The sequence below is a fragment of the Dromaius novaehollandiae genome, chromosome 4 (genome assembly GCF_036370855.1).
Source record: "Dromaius novaehollandiae isolate bDroNov1 chromosome 4, bDroNov1.hap1, whole genome shotgun sequence".
In the NCBI taxonomy this organism is placed as follows: Eukaryota; Metazoa; Chordata; class Aves; order Casuariiformes; family Dromaiidae; genus Dromaius; species Dromaius novaehollandiae.
In genome coordinates, this window is record NC_088101.1 from 48481062 (window position 1) to 48498702 (window position 17641).

Below are 17641 nucleotides of genomic sequence, written 5' to 3' on the forward strand. Positions count from 1 at the left end.
TTCCTCCCATATGACCACTTCACCCGGAAAGGCAACTGTTTTCTCAAACTACACAGCCATCACTTCCTTAGCTGTTGAAAGGCTGAAACTGTAATTTGACTTTTTCTCTTCTTCACTAGTTGCAACAAGTAAATGTTTTAAATAATTATAATCCAGAGGATCCCATTTATACCCAATGTAACATAGCCCCAAATATGAGCCCTCATTTCTTGTGGTCATTCTTAGTGTACCATTAGGAATTTAGAGCATGCATTTTTTCTGCCTGCTCTGCGTACTTCCCATGAATTGTCATATCTGTCATTCTGGACTTGAAGAAGAAAGAGTGGGAAGTTAATGGAAGATTATAAACACAACTGATTTAATTTGAAATTTCATTTTAGGGGGATGATTAGGCACTGTAACAAAAAATTTTAGCATTAAACTGCCTCAGAAGCTAAGTTGGGTTAAAAACCTCTCTTGATTGAGCTAAGAACACGTGTGTAGCTCAACCTATATGTGTAATATCTGAATAAGAATCAAAGCACCACTGAAGTGAAAATGTTCTGTTGGTTTGCCATGTTAATTAAGATTTTATCATTTCTATATTTTAAATACTGCACACCTGCATTTAGAGAAGAATGAAGCCACTGCTTTCATCTGTTCTGGCTACAATTTTTTCTAAGCTCAGTGCTATGAAAATCTGCTAAATGCAGGTGTGATGATCTGGATAACAGTCCTTAGTAACACTTGCTGCACACCTTTTCCACACTTGACTACTAAAATGTTACAGGAGACCGCTTTCCAATCCCACAAAGGCCTTAACAGGCTTGGTGTTTGCATGGCTGGAAATTATTTTCTGATACAGCAAAGGAATTTTGTATACTTAAACGTTAATGATTTTCAGCAATTCCTATCTTAAAACACCCACATTGAGACTCTATAATTTTAACTAGTACTTACCGCAATTCTGTAAATCAGAATCAATATTTGTAATTTTTGTATTATGATGTAGTAAAACAGTATATAGAATGTAAAGATACTGATTTTCTACATTATAGAATTTAATCTAGTTATGGTTATATATACCTCAATGTGCTTGTTAGTATGTATGTATGGTTATATCATTTCTGTTCACTTGCATCAGTTTTGTAGTAATCATCTGTGGGGATGTTTATGCATTTTTAATATGCATTGCATGTGGAATTCTTCCAGATTCCAGCGATAGAAATATAAATGCAAATTTCCAAAATAAGGCCTTCATTCGAATATTGCAGGTCATGTACTCTCACAATTTTTGAATGCTGTTATTTGAACCAAAGAATCACATTTTCATGAATAAATGAATAATATTCCAGAGTTCTACCTATTTCAGTTCTAAATGCCATTATAATTTTAGCTAATATATCCATCTAAGTGAAATTTAGATTTGTCCTATGCATAATGCAGTCAAATGCTACTTGCTTTGTTAGTGTTAGCTCACTGCAGAATTCTAACATGCAAATCTTCTAGACTTGCCAAGAACACTTCTAAAAGCAAATTTAATAGCATTGTATGAAATATTATTCTTGTGAAGAATATTCATTTTTAGTTGGTGTCCATTAAAACCCTCACTTGAAAAATACTGGAGGAGTTTGTGGGAAAGTCATAAAAAATTGCATAGAAAGCAGATGTTTATCTAGTTTCCATGAAATTATAGCCAAGGTTTAAAGACCAGTTGGACAAGATCATTATTAATTTTAGTAACTATGTTTATTGCAAGTGCTTGAAAAACAACGAAGAGCTAGGCCTGATATCTTTGTTTTACACACATGTACAGACTAATAGCCCCCCAAAGGTTAAATCTCCGTATCTTATGCCTGTTGCTATCAATTCCATTTGATGTAAGCCTGGAAAACCTTTTTGCAGACAATGGAGTGAATTGGAGTTTACTTCATTATAAGCAAAAGCTAAATATAATTCTCTCTACCTAAGAAATTATCACAGATGTAATGAACAGGGATTTTCATGTGCAGGCTGATGTGAGGAATGAGGATTACCAGCGTGACTGGCATGAAAGGAAGGCAGAACTAGGACTAGTAGGACTACTAGAGGCATGGGGGAATAGGGAAGGAGTTAAATGATTTACGTGGTATAAGGAAAGGAAATCAATATGAAGAAGAATAAGACCCAAGAGACTCTTTGCCTAAAACACGTAACCAATATCTTGAAGAGCTACCTCAAACAAAGTATAATTTTACAGCTATAGTGTGTTATTTGTTTTACTGTATCAGTGGAAGCTTCAGTGAGCGGTACTGGTTGTTCCATATCATTCCTTATCTGATGCACCTTCATATTTCAGCACACCCTCCTCAGTACCCAAGCCTGTACAGAAATGCTGTAAAGCATGTATCGCTTCCTTTTACCATTTTGTTTCTTGGTTAAATGAAAAACATCTTTGGCCCTTATTCTTCAAAAATACTTCAAAATATTACTTTTATCTTCAATATACTTTGACTTTTTAATCTTGCTATAATTTGCTAAATAGGATGCTTGCAACAGGCTAATTACTAGCCCTTAGCAATTTTAGCTTTTATTATTTTAATTTTGATGTAATACTCTGGGAAAGAATGCTAGACTTAAAAATAATTTCACAACTTGTATATAACACGGAAAGGAGAACAGCAAATAGTCATTTTCTGAGCCAGATGAATGCTGCACAATCCAGTATAATACCAAGATTGCTACTGCTATGGGCTGCACCTCAGTGTAAGTTCTTGTGAGAGCAGTAAATTTCAGAACAGCTTTTCAATGCGAGTTAATGGGAAGTGAAACCGTCTGCTTTCCAAAAACCATGTTAACTTTTTTACCTCTCATTTTCTAGTATGATCTTTTCTCTTGTAGTGTATGCTCTCCTAGTTTGCTACAGCTATAAATAACTGAATTTTATTATTTTAGGAAAGCAGCAGATAGTTCTTCAAAAATTGAAGGACAGTTTTGATTTTGTTACACTGATGCAGCACATCACACAAAAGCAGCATAATTTGGGAACTTAATGGATACAGATTGTCCTAGTTTTCATCTCTCATAAGTTCTCTTCTATACATGAAAAGCTAGTATGTTACAGAACACATTAATACATTTAATTATTACTGGTGAGATTTGCTAAAGTTGCTCTTTTAGTCTCTGAAAAATATGAAACTTGACGTGCTTTTTATTGCTCCTCTGATCAGTGTAATTAGACAGGATGCCCTGTGGCTGATTAGGACTTTGTGGTAATAGCATCTTTCCATTTTAAATTTGTTTACTGGCCCAGAGCATTAAGGCTGTACTTTAGGTAACCTAATTGCTTTAAGTAAATTGATGGAGTTTCCTTGGTTTTCCCTTGCATGTCTGAAGATTTCAGACTGGATCCCAAGCTTATTTAGCTAATGATTTCAATACGCCTTTGATGAAATTTCTTAAATATAGGAACTCAAGTATGTAAGTTTAAGCAAGTCCCTCAAATCTATAGGTCATTTTGCGTGAAACGGCAAGCCGTTTGCCAACATGATTACAAAGTTGGAGTAGGAGAAGACCCTTAAGATTCACACCGATATCTGAGAAATGTGAATATAACTTCTGTAAAATCTGGCAGATTTCCTTGTATTTTCTTATGCTTAATATTTGGAATGCCTTGATTAGAGATTATTTATGGTGAGGCACTATGCATATTCCAAAAAAAGAGTGTGTAGAAGAAGGCGCGGAAAAGGATGAGCAGGAGAGGAGAAAGGAAAAGCTTGATTTCTTTAAGCTAGTGTAAAGATGAAGAGATGACATGATTGCTGTCTTTAAATACACTGAAGGGTAAATACTAAAGGGGCAAAATCTTCATTCATCCTTTATTACAAGTAAATTTAGGCTGGACCTAAATGTATGATCTTGTGAGAGCAGTAAATTTCAGAACAGCTTTTCAATGCGAGTTAATGGAAAATGAAACTGCTCTCCAAAATAAAGAAACAATAGGGATTGCATGTATTGTGTCTGTGACAGCAGAATGTGGTCTTGATGGCTCAGGAGGTCCTATATGCTGATATATCTAACTAATTAATGTTCCTTGCGGTTTGGGAGCAAAATGTGTTGAATAGAAAAGAGGGAACAATTAAGGGCTCTGCAGTTATCCAGCAGCTACAATCGAGAGCTATGGAAAGGAACAGCATTTGCACCAAAGTGTTGCACCTGTAGGATGAAGATTTTTCTTTCTTCACCTGTCCATTAGACAGGAAGTGTTTACATGCTGAAAACCGCCTGAAGTCTTCTCACTGTGAGTCATTCTTGCTTGCCACAAAACCTAACTCTGCATGGCTGATAAAATTAAAGCAGTGGCCTTTCATGTTGAAGTTGACGAGCTGGCAGCAGTGTGGTACAGAATATGTGAATGGGCTATAGCAGTCAAAGAAATGCACTTAACTTTTTCTGTCAAGTATTTTTGAATCTCTGCTGTTCACTGCTGTGTTTGATGAATACATTTGCCATAGCTTCCTGGTCATGTAATCTTACTGAAATCTTAGATTTAAGCCAAAGATTCCTTCTTAAATTCAAATTTCAAGCTTTATATACACAGTTTATATACACATCTGAACTCTGCACATCAGAAGCCGTCCTGTGCCTTCTATAGAAGCATAGGAAAAGTCCACATTATAGCTAATCATATAAGTTTATTCAATTACAATCACAAAAGAAAATGGACAGTATTTCCCTTACAGGCAGATACTGTGTTTAGATAAAGCAGTCTTTAATGTTTTTCACACGTGTGTGGAAGTTTTCTCTGATTAACTGCCTGTGCTTTCCTTTAATTTTACCTAAGCTTCAACTAAGAACTGTCTTGAGTGAAAGAAAATGCTATACTCTCAGACCCTGACTTTTCAGCAACTGTCATTAACTTCCTGAAAAAGAGGGCCAGCTTGTGGTAAAGGCTTTTGCAGCTCCCCAGCTATCAAACAGTATAGAGAGAATGTGCAAAGTGCTGATAGCAGTAATATGGCTCTCAGCAGGAGATCAGTATGGGGAGAAAGCCAAGGCTCTGTTCTCTTCAGACCAGCTAGTGAAATAGTTAGGTGCCAAATAGAAGCAGCATTTTCCAAAGCATTTGGATTTTGTCAGCCAGAATTCCTACAAGGATTGAGCCTTGAAGCATTGCTTCCGTATTCATTTCCTTCTTTGATATGCACTCCAGTTTTAAAAGCCCATATATACAGTCGTAACCATTAAGCACAACCAAGCACAACTGAAAAATTCAGTTCCTTGAAGTATGAGAAAGTGAGAATGCTTCCAAGGGTGCTACCAATGTACATTTATTTCTATCAGCTTGTATTTATTTCATTGCTCTTGGCATTCAAAATTCTATTTATTTTAATAAGATCCAATGAGGAAAAAAGCAAAGCAGGGCAGACCAAAGCCAAGTGAAGAAACCCTCCTCTTATGAATGCATTTAACTAATTAAAAAGAATGAATACCAGATAATCATTCCACTGTTGAGAAAAGCGTGGAAGAGAGCTCCATACAGGAGCTCTAGGACGAGGGAAAGGACAAAGTGTTGGAACTACAAAAGTGATTTGCACTGCAAAATGTCCTCTTGCAGTAGGATGAACTGTATGCTCTAGAAGGGAGGTTCCTGAGTTAGCTTACCTGAATTATCATTTTTTTATGATATACCTTCATTTTAAAGAGAAGTATTTTCTCATAACTGTTAGCAAAGAAAGGGGTAACACCATGTAGTGAGTTTACACTGTGTCTAATTTACTGCAAGTGTTTATCCTTAAAAGTATACTGGGAAAATGGAGAATATTTTACTCAATATGTTCAGTATGTTGTGAGTAGAATGTATCTCTTTTAGCAATGCCACCATATGAAAAACATTTTGCTAATGGTTGTTTTTTGGTGTATGTTAATCCATTACAAATGCTTGCTCAGTAGAAATATTTCCAGTAGCAATGAATAATTCCACTTTAGAAATGGGAATTCCATCACACAAATATTTTTTCTTCACAAAAACTGTTTCTTCAGTCTGGTACATAACTTGAGACATCCTGAAGTTTATTCCAGCATATCCCTAAAACACCAGAAGATGGAAACTATGGCTCTAGATCATTCTCCCCTGCACTAGATCTGTCTCTCTGAGTGAAATAACTCTTCCTGAAGTTTAACAGATCATTCGTTACTCAGATTCTACTACAGAAAAAAAGCTTTTTTTTTTTTTTTTTTTTTTTTCTTCTTTACTGGTGTCACAGCTTCCAGTGCAGAAATTTTTACTGCTGTCTTGCCAAGTTGTGGAGAAGATTCAGATACCCCAATGTTGATGGGTAGTTTGGTTCTGTTAGAGCAACAAAATGTTTGGGGAATAAGCCACAAATAAGCAAGCTGTTGGTAGGATATTGATTCATCCTTTTGTTTATTGTGCTAATAAGCATTGGTGATCTTTTCACTGGCATGACTTATTATTGCAAAAAACTCCAAATAATGGGGCTGTCCTTTATTATTCATACCATCTTTGCGTTATTACAGATCTGAAGTGTAGCAAGGCTAGTTACAATCTATGGCTGTATGGCAGTTCAATTAATGAGTGAAAAAGCTTGCAATGGACTCTGTGCTCCACCATTAACTGTAATTTGTTAATCTTTCAGAGATTTAGCATAACAGCTAATTTAAATTGATTGTTTAATACTTAACTTTAATTGACATGCCAAATCTGTATCAGAGTAACAAGATATGACTAATGCCAAACATCCCTTACACGCTTTTCTGTGCTGGATATCCGTAGGGCATTCATTACAAGAAGCAATGTAGATATGCTGTTGCTTGTGATAAAGAGTTTGTCTGACTCATTGAGTCCTTCTTGATGATCTGTCCTGGAGTAATTCCATAGGTGGAAACTCTTATTCCAGAATTAATTTTGGCAGTGGATAAAACTGAGGATGACCTAATTGCTCCCATTCTTGAATTAGACATTCCAAATAGAGAGTCTGGGAGTAGCTATAGTACTTCACCACTCTGTTAATAAGAAACAACTTTTTAAATTTTCCAGAAGCCCTGGATTTCACTCAAAAAGAAATGTCTTTTTTTCTTTCTAAGCCTGTGACCCTTACAATCTTGCCGCATAAGAGCAGACCCTTACAAGCACAGATGGAGAGCTTCCCTTCCTAGTCCTGCATTAAGTTGGGTTGCTAAGCACTTCCTTGGCAATTGGGATCTGTAGATATGAGCCCTTTCAGGCTGAGGATGTGCAATAAGGCCTCTCAGTTCTGGCATGAAAGCTCTAACCCTAAACTAGTTTGAAAATGGTAGGTGCTTTTACCTCCTTCTTTAAGTAGGACAGGTCAGATGATTTGGGCATTTGGGTGAGGGTGGACTTGCCTCTGATCTCAGAAAGCTTTAAGTGGAGAAACAGGAAATTATTTGAGCTGTTTGGAAAAGATGTCTGTGATTGTGGATGGAGATCTCTCTCTTTCTGTATCCATGGGTGTATAAAATCAGATTTTAAGATTTTTAAAATGTTTTTAGTCTTTCCAAGTCATTATTTGTTGGATTTGCGTTTGTTAAACTTACGTATTCAGAACTAATAAGTGTCTAGGTGGGTTCTGTGTGAATAGTTTTGTTAAAATTATGTTTTAAGTTTTGCTTAATTCCTTTGCAAAGTTTGGCTCCAAAAATCACTTAACAATGCTCATATTGAAGTCAATAGAACTAAAATTTAGTTGGAGAAGAACTAGCTAAATGTCTAGGACTTTGCAACTATTACCTATAGTATCAGAGGTCTCAGCTTCCAAATTTCAAATGCAAAGTTCACTGAATAAGTGTACAGATTATTTGTGCACAAAGCACTATTGTTGGGTTTCTCACCTGCTTTCAGGACCTTGGGATCTAAAGTGATATGGCTGGTGTTAAGATTCTGCTTGGGATAGATGAGTATAGCTTTATTTTTTTCCTTCTGGGTTAAATAATTTCACATTCACCATCACTGCTAATGGTTTGGAAAATGGGAACCATTCTGTCATTATTCTTGTTAAATGTGTTCAGGACTTTTCCTTACTAGAAGTACAGGTCATTTCAGGATGCTTATTAGTACTTTCAGTCTTCGTCATTTCAACCCATAGTTAAAAGAAACCATAGTTAAAAGAAGAAGGCTATAGGCAATATTTCTGTGAGGAATCCTTGGTTTTTAACTTTTGACTCCCTTCTCCTTATTACTAAAGCATTCAAAATCTGTTGAATTCAACAGTTTGCTGCAAAATCTACTTATCTTCCCTAGCTTCTAGGATAGAAACATTGCAAAATGGACTAGTTTAGTTAATTTTAGGTTGTTTTTTTTCTTTCTGGTTGATTATCAGTAGCAATGGCCATCAGTAGCAATGTTAAGTTTCTATGCTTACAAATAGTCATATCAAAAGCCAGATCATCTAGTTAACATCTAGGATGTTTACACTAAAAAAAAATTAAACACAGTACTGACTTACTGTATAATAAGCTTTGCCACTGCTGTCATAGATTGGTTATTAATTACAGGTTGAACGTAACCACTTCCATTCTTAATGGAACTTATATGTTCTTAGCTCCTTTGCATTACACAAAAATCACATCTTGCAACTTGTTCAAGTTAATTGACTTTTTTTAAGCTTTAGTGCAAGGGCTTTTACATTGTTTTCACTTTCAAGCAATAGTATAAGGGATTAGGTAAAAATGTACGTGACCATCACATGAACAAACATCATCCACTAAATCTCTGTCTTTTTTGATCTTTGCCATATACTCAGTTAAAAAAAATTCTGTTTTTTTTCCTGCAGACAAGTGGTGAGTCCCTGAAGATGCCTTTGTTCCAACACCAAAAGGTATTCCTGGCTAAAGTGAAAGACTGATTTTTTCTGAAATGCTTCTTTTGTTCAGATGACTTTTTGACGCTACCTATTCCATGTCTTTTTAAAGTTGTTAAATTTTATATGCTAGCACTTAGAATCGGGTTTTGGTTTCAGTAAGCGATTGAATGAAATAATAGTAGAAATCTTTGTTAAAAATGTGTTGTGTATATTTGAAATAATCCTCTGTTTCACCTCCTTAGGGAAATATAACCTAATTAGATCAAAGAGGAACTTAGGAATTCCATGCTAGCTTTCCCTGCAGGCTTCCTTCTGTTGGTAGTTAAATCCTGTGTTGTCTGTAACAGGGGAAAAAAAAAAAAAGATAAAGCTGAACTAGCTTGAGTTCAGGAGCAGCACCTGCTAACTTGAGAAGTTTACCTAAAATAGGCTGTGGGAAGAGAAACACAATCTCTGACTTTAAACAAACTTGATTAGATATTGATGGTCTTTGATTTTACCTATTGGCATGAAACACACCAAGAGGTGTCTCAGGTAAATCATGCTGTTTTAGAGGTTTTGCGCTGGTGGCACAGCAACCCACAGCAGTTAACATGGAGCTGAACTGAACCAGTGCTGGGGAGAAGGGTTCTAATTCATCTGTTTGCACAAAGTCATTTCGTGGCATTTGAAATGCCCAAAGATGTGCTGCCTGGCTTTCAGCTGCTGGTTCAAAAAGATGCAGGTCTACTGCATTCCTATGATACATCTACCAGCCTAGATATCCAGCAAACTCTTAGGGATTGTTAAGGCCATCTCAAAAGACATTAAATGCACTTGGGGAACTGAGTCAGTCTCGATATATCTTGAAAGGGCACAAGCTGCATTTACTAAGCTGCTTCTTTCATTAGTGGTCATACCAGAATGGTAGTCACAGACACAGACCTGAAACATTTTACCTCCAGTTTGCTAATCTGGGAAACAATGCTGCAACATTATAAGGTCTAGTATAAAATATTGTGATAAAATTATCCAAAATGACTGAAAGAATTAACCACTATAAGGTATAAATATATACTTGGAAAGTATTATTACAGATCAAAGCATATGTATTATATGCTTTATACATTCAGTTTTCTAAATTTATAGAGTAGCCAGGTTTGTAATCCCCCCTTCATAGCATTGTTCATATAGATAATGAACAACGCATTTCAAAATAGGGATTCAACACAATTCAAAATTGCCTAGAAACATGAAATTTTCAGTATTGTACCCCTTCAATCCTACTAGAAATCCTGCTGCTTTAGTTACAAGAAGTCACTAAGCCCTCATTCAATTCAAATCTCTAAAAGAAGATACTGCAAATAAAAGACTGTCAGAGATTCTACATACTGTAGCACACAGTGTTTATAGGTGGAAAGCAACTAGAAATCTTCATCTTTAACTAGCCCTGTTAATCCAATAAATTAGCTTTCATATGTTCCAGTACAATTACGTTTTGAAAATCTGTTGACTCAGAAAGAAATTTATTGACTCAAAGATCCAGCAATGTGATGACTACTTATTTTTTTAAGCAAGGGAGTAAGTCCAGATTTCCTAGAGGTGCTTTTGAAGATTGATGTTTATCACTAAAGATAGGAAAAGAAGAAATAGTAAACACTTTTTCTAAGTTACCCATATTCAGTACCCATCTGCACTATTAACACCTTTTTTTTTAATTCGCCTTCACTATCCTTATGATTATGATAGAATATCTGATCAATATCTGATTGCAGGGGCTCACAATCTCTGTCAGGAAATGCCTTGAAAATGCAGCTTGCTGTTTTTTCTGGGAAAAAGAAAGATATGGGAGTAAATTCATCACTTGGATTTGAGAGTGCTTCTTCATAGAGGCTTGCCGCCTGGGACCTTTCTGAGCTGAGGAGAAGGCTGTAGCCAGAGGGAGCTAATTCTTGTTGACCTTGCTGTGTTGAAAGTCGGGGAGGAAGGAATTGAAAAAGTCAGGGCCTACACAAGCTGAAGAACTAGAGGCAGAGGGGCAGAGAAGGCTGTGAGCTGGGACTATCTGTAATTTGGAGGACTAGAAGGTTAGAGTCTCTGGGTAGGCTAGAGACACTTGTCTGGTGAATCTAGATGATAGGGTAGCGCTTTCCGGAAACGTAGTTAACTAACTGAAGGGAGAAAGGAAAGTGCTTTGGGAGTGACAGAAGGTACAGAACCAAGATTTCCGTGCTGGATGATATGATTGGGGCATCTGAGGACTACACACTAAGCAAAACAGATCCTGAAGTTATAAGGATTATTTTGTACTGTAAAGAAACCAAAATGCCTCAAGGAGGCATTGCTGAGTTTTACCACTGAATAAGTTAGCAAGAGAACCTAGGAGGATTTAGGAAAAACAGAGACCTGGCACCATGATTGTAACTTCAATTATGATATAGGGAGTGGGAAGTGGGAAAAATGCATATCAACCCACACTTTGCTGTGATTATATTGGCAAATATGGTGACAGCCATATTTGTTAGCATATAGCGTATTCTATTTAGAAAAGAAACAAAGGTATTAGGACTATCTAGAAAAACTATTCTTACAAGCTCTTAATAAATGGTATCATTTTACTGTTGAATTAGAAGTATTATATAATGGTTTCAGCCTTCTTGGATATGATTTAGGATACATTTTTGCTGTGTGGGTATGAAGTATAAAAAATCTGAGTGTACTGCTTTTCATGCTAAGTTGTTACCTTGGCTATTGTAATTAAAAATGCTCACCAAGAGTGAATGAAGTACTAAGTATTCAAAACAAAATGAAGACCTGAGAGCAGAACTAAATTTTAAAATTATGCCAAAATAACTCAAACTTATGCAAGGTAAGAATCTGAAAGATAATGCTTAATGTACAGTGTATGTACTGGAGAGTTTTTCCAGCGTACATGTACTAGAATCAAGAATATAAACTGGAAACAAAGATTACAGTCTGAAAATCCTTTATTTTCTTCGTTTAGGTTCATTTTTACAGTTATTCTAAAGTTACTGTAGCTTTTGTTTCTGTAAATGGAATTTTAGTAAATTGCAGGTTCATGCAAAAATGAGGGCCCAAGGCTATATTCTAATATTGATAGATGGGGATTTATGGGCTTAACTCCTATTAGTGTTAATGGGAATTCAGGCAAAATCTCCATATATCTTGAAGAGATTAATCTCCATTAGCTAAATATACATCCCGAGGCAGAAAAATGATTTCCTTTGGCCTAGTCTCTTTCTATATATATCTGTATCTATATAGAGAGATAGATTTTTTTTTTCTTTTCTTTTTTTTTTTTTTTTTTACATAGGTAACCTTTACATTGGTATCTGTGTCCTTACGAATTAAAGAAATGTCTGGAGTGTCACACAGTAATAACCTCTGTGGAACTAACCTTCTTATATATTACAACAAAATATAAAACTTTATGAAAAGCATACCTCATTCAATGTGATCAGAACTATGTAGTAACACCACAAAGATCTTCTAAATAATAAGGTTGAACACCTTTAATCACTGACTAATAATCCAGGAATTAAATAATAATCTTATTTTCACAGATCCTGGTATTATAGTAACTGAGTGGATCTCAACTTGCAAATTAGTTACCTTCACAGCCCTGTGTGGGAAATGCTGTAATTGCTATACACAGGGTATGGACTTTTAGCAGCAGCTGACCTGCTAGGTGCTATACAGAGTAAAAAGACTGTTCCTAATATAAAAATAAGGAAGAAAATGCTGAAGGGAATGCAGTAATGCCATAGGCTTTCATAGTACACTGCTGTATACAGTAAGGTTTTTTACTTAAATTAAGCCAAAAAGAGCAGTCAGAGGAAGAAGCATAAAAGGATGCAAACATAGATAAGAGGTGATAGGAGGTATAAATTTTCCTCTAGCATTGCTAGAACAAGATCAGTTGGGCGTAGATAAACACAGGATGTAAAAATTAGGCTAAAGGCTAAGTCAAATCTGTCTTGGAAAAGGGAGATAAAGGTTCTGGAATTACCTTTCATGAGAGTTGGGATTTGAAGAAACCATTTGGGTTTTAAAGAGCATTTGAACAGGTGATGAATGGGACTATAAAGCAAAATTGTCTGCTGCAGCAAGGGTCCGCATTGATGATCCAGGAGGTCCCTTCCAATCATTTGTTCCTGATATGGTATGTGACTACAGGGAAATGGAAAATTTGAGATACTTCTTTTGGCCTCTTCTAATTAACCTGTCCAGCTTTCTATATTAAACAAAATGATTTCTAAAATTTTTAAAACATTTGTTAAAATTGATTGAAGAGAAAGAGAAAATTATTCTATATGGAATTTCTGAAATTCTGAGCTGATTATTATCTCAGTAAATATTTGTATATTTTAGATAAAATAGAACAATTATTAGAGGGATTTGGAGGTCCAGATCAGAATTTTCTGGTGCTTAGAGTACTAAAGCAGCTGCAGATGTAGACCCAAAGACCTGCAGACCTCTTCAAATGAGGCAAAAAGATTTTAAGCTAGGTTTCCCTTACTTAAGAAAACATTACTCACTATGCAAGTGTGAAATTATCATTGCTGCCTATTCCCTAGACTTTCTGTGGAACAACCTCTGATTGACATGGTCTAAAACATTTACAGAATTGAGGCCTGAAGTTGCTATAGATCGTTGAATTCCCAATTTGACCTTCTTTCCAGGACTAGGCAGTCCAACCAGGAGATACTGTGTGCATCTGGTGGCAGCTGAAGAGAGATGTTGTGGGTCTGTGTCAGGGATGCCCAACTCAAACAAGTGGATACAGCCACTTGGTTTTCAGCACTAAGCCAGAGGTAGTGGAGTGTTTTTCAAGTTTGTGTGGCAGCTAGGGGTATAAACTATTAGTTGTTTTTCATGGAGAGCCTTGGAGATTTTATTCAGTGATCAACATTCTGCTGTTGCTGATGTTCATTAGTGAAAACATCTGTTCATGGATTTATATATCGCCAAAGAATGCCAAAGTTTTTAAGCATCTTGTTTTAGTTTTTGGACAAAATGGATGACAAAGATCTGCTAAAATTTAAGAAAACAGAGACTGTCAGTGTTTGCTTTTTTAAAATCTGTAGACGATTTTCTTCAATTATTTGTTTTATTAACAAATTTATTTATTTATTTATTTTTTATTGTTTTATTAATTTATTAATTTATTAACTGTATCTTCAGGTACCACAAAAGCAGGGTCAGCAAAAGCTGTCCACTTTGAACCTAGAAAAGCTGATGTTAGTCTCATCTGCAGCTTCTTTTCATGAGCTCTGTTTTGCATGTAACTTACTCTTTAGAAACACTATCCTTGCATGTTGCGATATCTGACAGATTGCCTTTTGTCTGCTGATATTAAGTAAAAAAAAATTTTGTCTGGAAACCTTGACAGCATCACAAAGTCTGAAATTAGTTGCATTTTCCGCTTACAGATGGGTATTAAGATAGTTTGAAAGATCTGTTTATATCAGGGAGAAAGTTAAATGATACCAGCAGTCTTTATTTCTTATGCAGATATTTCTTCTCCCTGTTGCATAAAGATCCCATTGAATTTCAATTCCAAATGCAACAAAATGTTACAGAACTTTGCTGTGACTCAACCACTGAGCCTTTTCTTGGATAAATATGAAATGTATTGCAATTTATCCTCTTCCAAAGAAGCTTGAAATGAACTGTGGGTCCCAACCACAAAAATGAGTCCAGTTTACAAATCACAACAATTGAAATGACAATATTAGTATTTCAATGTGAAAGCCTCCTGGTAAATTATGTTTCTAAATTCTGTTTTAAAGGCATGTCTTTTTGTAAAAGGACCACACTTCTGTTTTGTTTGTACCCATTACCCTGCTGCTTTCAATGCAAGTGCTGGTTTGAACTTCTTTACTGTAGATACTTACTATCTACTTTCTGTAGATACTTACAGTATTGTAGATAATGTATATTAGTAGTAGATACTCTATTTCATACCTGTGACTTGTTCATGCACAGAATATAGTGACACAATGCATCACTTACAATGCAGAAGAGTCCTCTTGAGTTCTTGCAGCACTTCTAGGTTTCCATTAATACTGAAAATGCACACTAAGAACTGACTTGTGTTGTTCATGACAATACCTTAATCAAAAGCCAGCAAAAAGATCCAAAACTTTTTCAAGCAACTTTTCATCACTATAGTATCATTTATTCTAGACTGTAACTTCACAGTCCTGTGAATGGCTCACTTTATGAAATAATTTGCTTTCATGAAGGAAATTTCACTTCATAAATCATTGAAAAGACATCTAGAAAAGGCAAGCTTTGAGGCCTGAAAGCAAAGTCTTGCTATTTTTCTAGTACAGTATTTAATTAGATAAATGCATGCTGTTACTAAGTAAGATAGTGCTATATTTTCTGTGCTTTCAACAGAATTTAGCCTCAGAATGCTATCCAAAATAAACCTAATACTTGGGCTTGAATTGGTGTATTGATGTTGTGTGCTGACAACCAAGAAAGATTAACCTAATGTTTATCTCTATTAAGGCAAGCTTATTTGTTCACTTATTACTGGAGTGTCCCTATTCATGGTTTATATTTCTATTTTTCTATATATCCACGTTGAATATACTGGCGTTCAAAAATATGAAAGATGTGGAAACTGTCCATTTAACCAAACCTATTTTTCAAATAACAAAATCATACTCTGCTAACAAAGGAATGAACACTACTGCTCGCTAATAACACCCTGGAGAACTGCTTCTGAAAACAGTTGAAAAACACTGGCTTGTGAGGCCAAGGGAAGAAACATGCCATCAACTCTGCAAAGGCCATCAACTCCCGCAAAGGCCGAGCTTCTGGCCATTTTCTGTAATCAGTGCTTCTAACCTTTCTGTTAGTCAGGAAAAGATTACAAACAAAACAAATTTAACAGTCAAAGATATTTTCTTCAATGCAAAGCCCATTTGCTGCTCAAATTCCTGGAACTTAATCCAACCCAAATTTTGTCTATTGCTTTTGTTCTGAATCATTTATAATGCATCAAAGGAAGCAAAAAGGAAAAAATGGCCAAATTTTTCTATACTTTTTTCAGAATCATATAAGGACCCCAAAAGGCTGGAATGATTTCCTGAGCAACAACTCCAGTATAGATGCCAAGAAAGAATACAAGAATATTCTCATTGTATAACACAGCAAGAAAATGGTAGGAAAAGCTATGAAATATTGCATGCATCCTCATAATCTTCCCAGAGGCCAGGATATAAATGCAGTGAGACTGTTTTTCCTCATTTCCAACTTGTTGGGTGAAGGTGATCTTCAATGTTAGTAAGGAAACAGATTTTTTCAGATTATTCCAGGACTGATTCCAAATTCAGTTATTGGTATGTGATAACCTGTATACGCTGTATCATCTGTTCTAGCTTCTTATGTCTGTATCCTCCTCATCCAACCCACCCAACTGTGGTGCCTGCCATTCCAGCTCTCTCTACTACAGTTTATCTCTGTAAATCTGATACTTGACTCTCATGTTTTGTTGCACAAGTCTACCTAGTCTCATTCTTAATAAACTGATCCCGCACCACTGCATACTATGCTTCCATTTCCAATCTCTATGCATCTTCCCTACCCTAATCTTCTGAGCCCAACCTTCTACCCAATACTGAGAGTTAGGTAATGTGTCTGGGGTTGTAGAATATTCTGTGTTCTTTTTTTGCAGAACTTTGAAATGTTTTGTAGCCAGGAAGCCCATAGGATGCGTGACAAATTGCATTCTCGTAACTACCCTGCTGCCATCATGGGTGCCTGAAAATACCTTTTCCCCTCAACACTCATTAGAGATGTGCAATCACCCTTGATCAGCTACTGCAAGCAATTGGTATCATGTTACATCTCACTATTGCCTTGTAACTTGCTGAAACAGATGTGCCTTGGCTGTGCTACCTTCATCTAACATTTTCTTGTCCCTCTCTGCTTCATCACACTGTTTTGCTGTCATAGTGCTGGCCAGTGTCATACCTGATGCCTTCCACCGCACAATATCTGACCTCCAAACTCCCTTTCTAAAAGATTATCCTAGTGTTTGCTAAAAGTTTCACAGCAGAACTGCACAAAACAATGTTTCCCATTCCCACTTATGAAACTAAATGATATAGGTCTTTTTTTTTTAATTTGAAAACAAATGATGCTATTTGTTTGCTGATTCATATGTTGTATGAGTTGTAATGTTTTTTTTAGGCACACTTTGGTTGCATTCCATAGAATTTGTATATAATATAGAAAATATATGCTCTATCCAGGGATGGTGATATGATGCTGTTGGATTAGGTTCAGCAAGGAGATTTTCGTGGATTAATCTGGTCATATAACAAACTGGACAGCTGCTGACCTAGTAGAATTTAAAAGACTTCTGTCTACTCCTGACTCCGTGACCTGGACTCGGGATGGCAGAGGCAAGTTCATGATACCACAAGTTATGGTATATAAGCCAGATTCCAATGTTTTTATCCTTTCAAAACAGCAAGGTGGCCCTTACTGCAGGTTCATTCATCCGAAACAAAAACTGTGCAAAGTAGATTTTTCTGCCAGTCACTTTGTTAGCAAACTCCTATATCCATTACACAGACATATTCAGCATGTTTTTACAAGGAAGGCACATACTTCATCATATTTGAGACCCTCATCTAAATGATTCACTTAAGAAAAATATATGGTGAACCTCTTGAGCATTATGCTTTGCAATGTATACAGGTGAATACTCTTTTCAAGTGCTCTATTTTAAGACAACCTAGAATATATAGAATAGAACATAAATAGAAGTGCTCATCTGAAGAAAGATGAAGGTGATAAAATTCAAGAACTGTGAC

General features: G+C 35.9%; 1 protein-coding gene and 1 long non-coding RNA gene across 2 annotated transcripts in view; one reads left to right on the forward strand and one right to left on the reverse strand.

The window, feature by feature from the left end:
• Window positions 1–16047, forward strand: part of LOC135328239 (uncharacterized) — a 92395-nt gene extending 76348 nt beyond the window's left edge. Inside the window, exons 2-3 of the long non-coding RNA XR_010389034.1 lie at window positions 8775–8819; window positions 15871–16047. This is a non-coding gene — a long non-coding RNA (uncharacterized LOC135328239). The remainder of the gene's footprint in view (window positions 1–8774; window positions 8820–15870) is intronic.
• The window catches only part of GLRA3 (glycine receptor alpha 3), a 103053-nt gene that overhangs the window by 50100 nt on the left and 35312 nt on the right, over window positions 1–17641 (reverse strand). The window lies entirely within an intron of this gene.